Raw genomic sequence first — 11186 nt, 5'->3', positions numbered from 1 at the left:
TCAGATTTATAGGTGTCTGCGAAATCTTATCTTAAGACTCTCGGCGCCGGGGACATTCGTACCTGGTATCGTCCAAGATTAACTGGTCCGCCTTTGTCTCTCGATAGAAACCAGACGCCTTTGGAACTTCGTTGTAAATTAGGAGACTTCTCAAGTTTCCTATAGTTCCTACGGGAGTTTCTAATTGGTTAAAGAGCGGAACGCCTTAGTTGAATATATTAAATTGAAGAAACGCCCACTCAGTATAAAACTTCATGTAAACGTTAAAAATTCAGAATGCTACCACTGTTTTGCTTTTGGCAGAATAAGCTTTCTCCAAAGACGCGTCTTTGTTTCTTTGTGTTTCTTTTTCTATTTCTCCTGTTACAGGTAATGAATATATCTCTGTATCTCTGCAGCTTTGGTGTCGATTGCTTTGTTATGAATTAAACTCCGTGATCTGTGACGTCAACGCGCAGTGTCGTGGTTTCACTTCCTCCAGCCGCAGCCCGCCTGCCAGAGGTTCCGGGACTCTAAGGAAGGAGCCAGACTTTTTGTCCAAAGTTAATGTTATATTATTCTTCCTTAATATTGTGTAATCTAATATTGTTTTATGCCTGTTTAATTTACGTATTTTACATTAAGTAAATATTTTTTACTTAATATTTTAATGTACATCACTGAGATAAACCATTTGTCGTTTCCCAATGCGCTTTATAAATTGTTTTTGGAGTTCAGTTCTGTTTACTGAACTCCAAACAAATAGTTTGGAGTTCAGTAATACTCCATTACATAGAGTATTCTAAATGTCTTCTTTCCCTTTCTCTAAGCTAGCAAGAATGAAGAAAAAAAAAAAACACTAGATAGGTCCAGCAAAACAAAAGCCTTTCACAAACTGTAAAATATGTGCATTGGAAGGTCTTTTATGTTTCAAGTATGTTTAAAAATTTACTGAGGAGCTGGATCCAATTTTTCACCTGGGTCTGAAACACTTCCAATATTCTTATACTCCCACACATAATGAGTGAGAGTAAAAATATGTGAGCAGAATTACTGACACCACAGAAGTGAGAGGAAAAAATAAAGCAAGTGTTTGATTTTTTTTTGCCCTGATAAAGATGTAAAATGTTACAAACGTTACAGATGCAAGAGAAGAAAACAAGCTTTTCTGTATGCTCCTTGAACGCTAATGTTTGCACATTGATTTCAGTTCTCAAGTAGTATCGATATGAATTCTTGTGATGCTTCAGGTAAAGAGATTGTGTTACAATTATTTCACAAAGGATAAAAAAGGCAGACAGTTGCTTGTAAATCGCAATGAAACACAGATGAGATGTTAAGATAGGAGTGTAGAAAATGATGTAGAGTTAAGAAATCAAGCACTCAAGGGCCTCTAGCTTCCTGCGGCATGACATTTTTAAAGAGGCAGTGAACTTCATATGAACCAAGCTGTAATGGGCCAGCGAAGAAATGAAGGCAAACTCAGGCAGTTGGTGTATAGAAAAAAGAAATAAATCAAACCTGTTAACATTCTAACGGCAATGTGCAGCCTAAACACTCACTGTCAAGACGTCTGCATTCACTTAACACAGGAAAGGGGGAAAAAATAGTCTAAAGCATAAAATGTTTCAGTAAAATGTAGCAGCTCGTGTGTATCTGATTCATATCAAAACAAGAAATTTAGATAAAGCTGTAACAAGCAGATCTTGGGTTGAGTTTCACTTTGGTGAGTCATGTGATTTTCCTTTCACCAAAGTGGCCAAATGTCGAATAAGGAAAAACATCACTAAAAAAGGCAACAACTCCCAAATACAGAAGTTATTTAACTGAGGAAACATACTCCATGTTGAGTATCTTATGAGATTCCAACAAAAAATATGTGAAGGCACCTTTATTTACTATTTGCTTTGAGGTTATGCGATTGTCAGTCATTGTTAGTAATACTAAAATATTTCAGTAATACAATCTATTTCCATCATTTTTGTGGTGTTGGATGGAATTTTCTTTCACTTTTTTCTAATTTCAGGACTTTAGTAATTATTTTGATCTTGTTTTCTTACAGAATACAGAATTCTTAAGCCTCGGTCAATTCATTCAGTCATATACTGCAGACAGAAATTGCCCACGCTTGCATACACAAAAGACAGATGGAAGGCCTATTTGTTTGCTGTATAAGTGCATTTAATGTATACCCAGAAGGATGTGACTATTGAAGAAACACTTAATAAATCATACAAGCACCAGCAGAGCATAGTGAAACAGCTTGATGTACTTTGCCATCAGAGTTACAATAAATATCTTCTGTCGCTGGATGTCTGCTGTTTACAGGACAAGATAATGAGCAGTAGTGGTGATCGACCTGGTTCTCCCCACGCTTTAAAGTACTTTAGCTTTAAAGGACATCCAGCCATGAGCACACATAAAACATTTTTTTTTCTTTCACATTTAGAAAGAGCATGGTCAGTGAGAATAGAGAAAGCTGGATTCTATGTGACATTAAAATGAAGTCTGAATGAGAGAAGGATTAATGCAGAGGACGCAAAAGAAGAGATGTCAGCTCACGTGAAGAGCGTGTGGGCTGACAGCGGTGGACTATAATTTCAATTCAATGCAACTGTGGTACTTAATGGAACAGTTCATAAAAAAAAAAATCTAAGCCATTTAGTTAACTTTTCTCAGTTTGGGCTGTGCATGTACCATTAGGTCATGCCTTTGCCTCGTGACACACAAAGTCAGTGCATTGCTTCTGGGTCAGTCAGCAACTGTAGGCTGGAGAATTGAGATTTAAAAGATACAGAAGTAGCTGCATCGTTTCTATCTCACATGCAGGACCATTTTGTGTATTTTTTTTATCTCTGGCAACAACATTGTAGATTTGTTATATGTTTATTGTTGCATCTGAGCTAATATACATGTAAATGAAGGCACACTGTATGTATGATTTTGAATAGTTTCCTATTCCACAGTAAAATCCACAAACGTCCAATACATAAAATTGATTAACATAGACAGCATGTGTCCTATACAGTTTGTAAATTGATCAAGACAGAGAACATGGGATATTGAGTCCCAGTACAAGGATAATTCATTGTAAAATAACATTAAATTTGATCATATATTACACGAGTCAAAGCACAATACTTCTTGGTGGCGTTTTAGAAACGTCAAATCTTTATCTAGAGATACAACAAAGAATGGTCACAAAGCTGTCAGAGGTATTAAAATATTAGAAAGTTACTTAAAAAAATTCACAGACATCATGTTTTGCTTAAGATTTAGTGTTTAGGTGTTAAACGGGGTGTGTGGGCGTGTGTGTGTCTGGGTGTGTGGGTGTGCAGGCGTGTGTGTGTGTTTTTGATAAGTCACAGATTTTACCTCAAGGACCTTGTTGTTATTTGATTGACTCAAGAAATTGTTTTAGCGCCACTCTTCTCTTGACCTTTCCTTCAACATTAACCTACAAACTTTAGCTCTTTCTCCCTTTAATTAGTATTTCAAGCCAACCTTCAAAAGAAGTGCAATACAGGATGTTTCTCCTGATTCATACACTTAAAGTACAAAGATGTTGTACAAAACTCAGGTTATTTTAAGTCAGTATAGTACATCGGCACAAAGATAAAATGATAAAAGACATAGTTTAATAATATATGATGCGACAATACAGACAAAATTTGCAGGAGATTGTACTTTCTGAATGCATAAAAGACAAAATATCGCAGAAAAATACTGCTTAACAGAGAGGAATATTTGCAGGGTTTGCAATGACAAAAAAGACCTACTTATCAAGTGCTTATTTGCAACACTCTGACACAAATGCCAAAGTTGTTTTCTGCAGAGCTCTGCACATTTAAGATCTTCTCACCCTGTTTTTTTCCCTCCACTATACATCCTCGCTCCAACACGCATGCACACAACGTACACCCCCACATACACGCACACATCTCCAAGGGCATTCTCACATTAGCAAGCAAAGACACAATTATGTCATTTACCCACACATGCCAGCCATCCACTTGCACATATAGACACACACAGGCAAATGCCTCTTGGCACTGAAATTGAGGTTGCTATAACCGCATGGGCCAATTTTAGCTCCTTAATAAAACTAGAATAGTTGCTACCTGAGATGACCCTGAAGAGAAGAAAACAACAGAACTCTCCCACAAATCCTGGGGCTAAATCCTGTCTAACAAAATAATGCTTCCTTTAATAATTTCTTTGGTCTTTCAGTTTCACACGGTGGTCCTACTGCATTGGTTTTGGCCATTAGCTCTGACAAAAGAACAATTGATGATTGAATTGCAGTCAAAAATCATTAAACTCATTTATATCACACGTATAGACACCATGCATATTAGTTTTGGGCAGTCTCATCCATAAGTTGCTTTTTTTTATATATTAATTGTTTGTTTATGAAGCCCACCTGACAGAAACCTTTTGGGGGGACGTTAGTCTTTCAGCACAGTTAAGTTTTCAGAAAGAATCTTACTGTTAAAAGAAACATGGTTTCTGGGCAACTATTTAGCGTGTAAGCAGAACATAACTTACAGAGGCTGTATTCTGAAACATTTGGTCGGCTTTAAACAGACCAGAGTTAGTTTCCCCTGTCGTCCAGGTGTGGATACACTCATGGACCAAATAACCAGACCAAGACCCACTTTTCAGGTGGTGTTGATCTGCTTCTGGACAAACTCTGGTTCAATTGATTTTGGTGTCAGTAAAGACCTCACCAAAAGTGTTCTGTCCAGTCACTCTACAGATCGTCATACTGTTAGCACAAACTGACAGGTATACACCATATGCTTAGCTTTATGACACACTGACAACAGTTTACCTGTCAAATCATCATACAAGTCTCAACATCGAACAGATGGCTCCTCTAAACGGACTCGTTGAAGAATGTGCTTGAACGCACATGTACATCAAGTGCAGGTATGCTACTCTGACATGCATGCTGCTACGACGGAACACCAGTTTCTATCCAAACTAACTACATGAAATGTGTCTTTTTGTACTTCAAAACAGTGGTTGGGCGTTGTGATAAAAATGAGCCCATCAGTGCTGCCAACACTACTACTGCATGTGTTGATGTTTCATGGCTAATGCCTAACCTTGCTTTTGAGAGACCAACTAACCTTACAATCGAGCTTTTGAACTGTGGGAGGATGGCAGAGTGCCTGGAGACAGCCCTAACATGGAAGAGAAGAAGATGCAAACTCAATGTACAAAGATCCCAGGCTAAGACTGGAACCTTCTTTCTGCAAAACAGTGACATCACATACTTTAAATCTCTACAGTTAATGAGACATCACAGTGAAGGTCATTCAAATGAGTTCATTTCTAGAAATTTATTCAAGCTACCAACTCTATATGAGCTCATCTATGTCGTTTTGAACAGACACAATATAAAAAGAGAGCGTGGGGAACGTATAGTGTGGGGCTTTTTAAAGCTCAGCATCAGCACACACAGATTTTAGCCAATAAAAAAGCACTGCAGTAAAACAGCTGACATCAAGCTTGCAAAAGTTTATTTCTCCAACCTAATGCTGTGTGCAAGTGTCTGGAAATACCAGATATAGACATTTTATGCTTTGTAGAACCTTTTAACATGGTGACCACAGTGGGTTTAATATGTGCCAAAAATGCTAAAAAAAAACAAAAAAAAACTATATATCAAATAGAAATCCACTCACCCACACAACAGTGTTACATCAGTCTATCAATAAAATACCCCTACTGGTGAGAGAACATCCAGGCAACTTGGTGCCTGAGAGAGAATCACAATTTGTCAGCAAGTGGTACGAAAATGTCTTTATTAAAGAACTTTGTTTAGGCCACCAAAATAATCTGGAGACAACTGTCCCAGTTTTACTGAATGTGGTTAAAGTAAAAATGTCCTTAGTGCATCTGATGTAATATTCTAATTGTAAATGCCATGTTTTCATCTGATGTAACTGGAAAATCATCATAATCAACTGAAATAAAGGCTTTCAAACATCCATTTGTGTGTCATTTTGAAATAAAGATAATAAAATATGTGGACTTTTCAATAATTTCTAAATTTATTGTATGGGTCTGTAAGTCGTTTCCATCTAAATTATATTAATCACTGATATATGCCTTCCTCAGTGGGTGGTTGTTTACTATTGTGTTCCTTATTTTTCTCCTTGTCTAAAAATGAAAACAAAGACTGACTGACTGACATGAAGGGATTGTTGGTGGCATATAGCTTTATCTGTGGGTTGCATGCCATGGTTACCATATGGTGAGCACCACTGGGAACCTGGGCTGGAGAACGCCGGGTGACGCACTGGACTCAGTTACACGGCAGGACAACTGGCACCCATCGCAAACACAAACACATTTAGTACACTTACACCACAATTTCTCTGTGCATGGGTACAGCTCTCATGTCTTTCTCACACAGGGAGTAGTGTTTCTAATTCCATCCAGGGTTAGCGAGAACACAGAAGGCTAATATCTGCAGGATCTCCAACTGGGAGAGGTAACACACCTCTATCCCCGTGAGATCATCCTGACAGGGACAGATAGAAATAGGAAGGCAGGCAGAGAGGAGCAGAGAGACACATACATAAAGGGAAAGGCAGACAGCAGAAATAGGGGGGTAGGGGAAACAAAGAAAAACAGAGTCAAAGAGAGAGGACAGACAGAAAGAAAAAAAAAGTAGCGCATTATCTCTGTGCAAAGTCCTAGGAGAAACAGCCTGTTTGTAGAGTGATGCCTATCAGCTTCCTGACTGTCTTGGGAGATGTTACTTTACTGTGATGTACTTTACGCAGATAAAGCCTTCTATAGTCTGATAGAAAAACCTGGCAGATAGTCGCAAGGTGAAAGAGGAAGACACAAAGAAGAACTGCAAGACAGATAGACAAACTAATGACTGCAAGAATAGTCAACACTTTGAAACATCTTTTAACATAATGGATAAGATGATGCTGAAAGTCTTGTTACATAGCAGAGAAGCATCTATTTGTGGAAGATTTAAAGCATGTACATCATTTGTTTCACAGCTTTTCTTCTTTAGCTGTTTTCAAGTTTGTATCCTACAACTGTTATGCTCTTATCCATGACAGAAAATTAAAAACATGTCTGAAAAAAGTGATTTAAATGAATGATATGAGAACATGGCACACCAGAGAGCAGTTGAAAGTAGCAGAAGTAATGACATTACGTCAAACGTGGGCATCAATGCCTAACACTATGTCTGCTGAGAATAGATGTAATGACACTAAAGTTTTCAGTTTAAATTTGGGTCCAAAAAGCGAAATTATATAACAGTGACTTAAAAAACTCACAACTGTCACCATATGGAAAAGTGTAATACATTTAGCACTTATTTCCTCACAGAGGCAAAAAAGTGGTTGTGACAAAACTCTGAAATTCTGACATTGTTCAGGTTAACACCACAATTTCTGCTGTGCTTCTGATCGGGATTGTTCCTCTTCTGTGCACAGACATGTCATCACAACAGACTAATATATTAACACATACACACAGTCGCTCTGGGGATCTTGCTTTTGGATTCGCTTAAGCTGTCATTTGTTGCTGTTACATAATCTGTGTTGTGTCCTCTTCATGTAAGTGTGTATTGTTTATTATCTTACATCCAGGATTTCAGTTGTTTTACAATTACATTTGAAAGAGTGTTTTCGTTTCATCAAGAACATAATCCATGTCCCATCAGCCAGATTCCTCCATAATAAACTACACTTCAAAATCTCACAATATTGTCATAATATTCATTTCTGTTTTTAACGGAGATAAGGCTACAAAGGCTTTTTTAATGTGAATGATGTGCTTTAAAGTAACTTATTTGCTTCTAGAAACAATTTAAAGACCTTTTATGATTTACTTAATTTTCAAGCTTTTTTTAATAACTTTAAAATATGACATTTTAGTCATTAAGAATGTGATGCATTTTTTTTCCCTCTGTGTATTTTTAAGGCTGAAATGTGTAAAATCAAACATAGAGTATGGGAATACTGTACCTAGCAGATTAAATAAAATACTTTTACCCTTTTCAAAAGATTGAACTCTTCTATTCTTCCAATAACTGTGTAAAATCAGTAAAGGCATGGCAACGGGAAATGAAATGTCACATACATTGATTTAGCTGTCAAAATTATTTAAACAATGAACAGCTTTTGTGAAATAAAGTTGTCCATGTTAGTAATCCAAATCCTATGCACTCTTAGAAAAGTATTGTACACGGTAAAACTTTGCAAAAGCTTAATCTATCTCCATTTGATGTGAAGAAACATTTAAAATGTCTTACAGTTATGCCAGGTTGCTATATGTATTATAACAAATATAAACAACTTACTTTTTTGCTATTATGAAGTAAAACATCATTATTCAGGTATCCATTAATTAGTCACCAAAAAAGGATTTCAATATGAGTGAAAAGCAGAACCTTAGTAACAAAGTGTAGCCAAGCTAAATTGATAAAAAGCAAGATGCACATTATTGAAACATTTCCTTTGACACTTCAGATGAAAGCAATGAAAGCTTAATGTTTGTCAATCATGTTATTGTAAGTCCATTACTGCTTCCTTTCATCTTCAAAGATATAATCGAGTCTCTCTTGTTATTTTCCTTTTTTCTGTCTTCCCGTTTTATCTGACCCAATATTTTATGACATTACCTTATTAATGGTGCACACGTTAGAAAGCTCATGAAAATTTACATATTAACAGCTTTATCATTCAGTTGTTTGTAGCCTTACTTTGGTCTTAGAAAGTCCATTAGTCTTTAAAAAACATATCTGTTAGATATGTGTATATCTGTTATTACCAACTGTGATTTTCATAAATTCATTTAAAAAAAAAAAAAAAGGCCAAAACAAGGTTAGCAAAGATATGAGGATCATAACCGATCCTCAACTCCTTGTCTCTGTGGTGTTTGGTTAAAAACATCCAGTAGCAGGTCCCTTGAACTCAAAAATGTGTTGCAGAAAGATGCAGGTTTTTACAGATGCTGTATGCGCTCTTCTGCCACAATTGATCAAAAGGTTTGGACCTCTGGGTTTAACCATGGAATCGTCGATTTTCAGCTCATCTTCTTGCCACATACTATGGTCACATCACATTTTCCACAGGCCAATCAACGAATGCAGTCTACTGCCAATCAAATCGCTTGTGCGCAAAACCCAGTTAGGTCCAGCTTGTACCATCCCTGAGGTGGTACCAAAAGATGGGAGAAGATGTAGGATCTGCAAATGGAGACAATTCTGACCAGGGCTCACTAGGGAAGAACCAGTGAAAGCCATGCCTGTGGAAAAGGGGCTTAGTTGCGGTAAGTCACATTGCAGCTACCAGCCCCTGTGCCCAGCACCAGCAGGAAAGATGGCTCATGTATTGCCCAAGAACACAACAGCTGAGGATTTGAACTGGCAATCCAGTCATTGTTACAAAAACGATTGCATCACTTTGAAAGAAAATCTAGCACCTTTCCCAATCTTCTGATTCACACAAAAAATAATAATACAAAAAATACATAAATAAAAATCATTTCATCACATAGGAGAAACTTGAGGAAAAGATATACAATTGCCCATTTTGGCTCTCTTGTCAAAAAATTCTACATAATGCTGTAAGTATGTCGTTCTCATTTTAAATATTAACAGCATCTGCACATTATATGATGCTGTTATTTTGTTCTTTAATCGATCAAGCCGTAAAAGACTAGCAAATACAGTAACCATTAGGATGAAAAGGTGTGTCTGAGGACAGTATGATATGGTGATGGTAAAAGGATACTTTTTAAAAGCTTTGGTATTACCTTACACATTCTACTCTGACCCACTTCCTTATGCATAACTCTCAGGAATATTCACACATAGGCACACACCCACCTGCCCAGCAGAGCCTAAAGTTGATGAGACCACAGAGAGACAAGACCATGTCTAAAAAGAGTTTAAATGACATTACAAAGATAATGCAATTAGATTATGAAAGATACTCTCAGCTGAGTCTGAAACACAGGACTCCTCTTACCGGAGTCCTGTGGCACATAAAAGCCTTTCCCAGGATTAATCAATCTCCATAATTTTCCATCTTTTTCTCCTAACAGTTCCACTTAGCTTCTCTGACAACAACATCTAACACAAAGACAAGGATGGACTGAGAGACCTGTGTTTTGTTTGTAGCTATTTAGAAGTAGACATGGATGCAAAGCCTTCAGATTCAAACTTGTCTCTTGGGAAACCAGCTCCCAATTTAGTTTTGGGACACACTTTTTCTACCGTCAGACCATGCTATGAATGCTAAGTGTGTATCATAAGGAATGTCTTTTGGTCAGCTTGTTGGGTGCAGACCAAACCTTTTATTTTTTATCTGGTGCAGTTTCGTTTTGTGCTTTTAGCAAGCGCACTATAATTTGTAAACAAAGCCACGTGGGCGCCGATCATTGCACTAATTGGACAGAAATAATGGGGGTAGGGCCAAGCACAGACCTGGAAAAAGCAAACTTTGGAAGTCTGGCTCACTGCATTTTGGTTGTGCACATTTGTGCTGTTAACTGCAATAGCATTTTTAATGTCAAAACAGGTTTCGGGATGTGTTATTCCTAATTTTGGAACTCTTGTCAGCAAAAGCATGCTGACTGAGCCGACATGCTCTGTGTGCCCTGGCTCACAACGAGTCCGGCATGATATTATCTTAATCAGTACATGCAGCTGGCAGCACTTATTATCTCAATTTTAATATAATGCTCAGTGTTACCCTGCAACCTCGGATGGCTGAGGGTAATGTAGTAGGTGATCTTCCCTCAACGTGTGATGCTGCGATATGGAAAAGACGAGACGCACGTTGAGCTCCTTTTACCTTCAACAGGAAGATTTATTCTTCTCATGATGACCGTACTCCATATACAACAAGACATATGCAATACTTCATATCAAATACTTCAGGTATCACTGTATAACTTCAACAAATAACCCTTCGATTCAGTACATTACAAATGACTGCAATATCCCTTTAAACCGAACGAGAATTATTTTAACATGCTCCATCAGGAATTTTATTAAATGGCAAAATATTTTAGATAGCTTTTAATTATCCAAACCAATTAGCTTTGTTTTAACTCAAATACCTTGTCCCTTTTCCTCAGACCTTTTATATTTTTAACTTTCAAAATAAAAATATATGGATTTGCTTTTAACTATTTTAATAGCTTTTACAATTTTT

This window comes from Xiphophorus hellerii, chromosome 2, assembly GCF_003331165.1.
Source record: "Xiphophorus hellerii strain 12219 chromosome 2, Xiphophorus_hellerii-4.1, whole genome shotgun sequence".
In the NCBI taxonomy this organism is placed as follows: domain Eukaryota; kingdom Metazoa; phylum Chordata; class Actinopteri; order Cyprinodontiformes; family Poeciliidae; genus Xiphophorus; species Xiphophorus hellerii.
This window is presented reverse-complemented; position numbering follows the sequence as displayed.